The sequence below is a fragment of the Acanthisitta chloris genome, unplaced genomic scaffold (assembly GCF_000695815.1).
Source record: "Acanthisitta chloris isolate BGI_N310 unplaced genomic scaffold, ASM69581v1 scaffold18311, whole genome shotgun sequence".
Taxonomy (NCBI): domain Eukaryota; kingdom Metazoa; phylum Chordata; class Aves; order Passeriformes; family Acanthisittidae; genus Acanthisitta; species Acanthisitta chloris.
In genome coordinates this window covers 1-292 of record NW_008654530.1, presented here as the reverse complement: position 1 = coordinate 292, position 292 = coordinate 1, and positions in this window count along the sequence as shown.

The following is a 292-nucleotide window of genomic DNA, read 5'->3' as shown; positions in this document are numbered from 1 at the left end:
TGCAGGCACAACAGCTGTGTCAGCAAAACCAGCTGCTTATGGAAGAATAAGGGTCTTTCCAGCTGGTCAAAAATTTTCTAATACAGTTTAGACCAAACCTCCCAAGTGCACCTTCAGGTCACAACTCTGATATAGCCAAACAGATACATACAGATATATAAAAGAAATATACAGCATGATAGAGATATATTGCTGTCTCCTTTTTACATATAAAAACTATACAGTCTAATAGATATATTTCCATTTTTATACGTGTGTGTGTGTACCATACAGATATATGGTACACAGATTT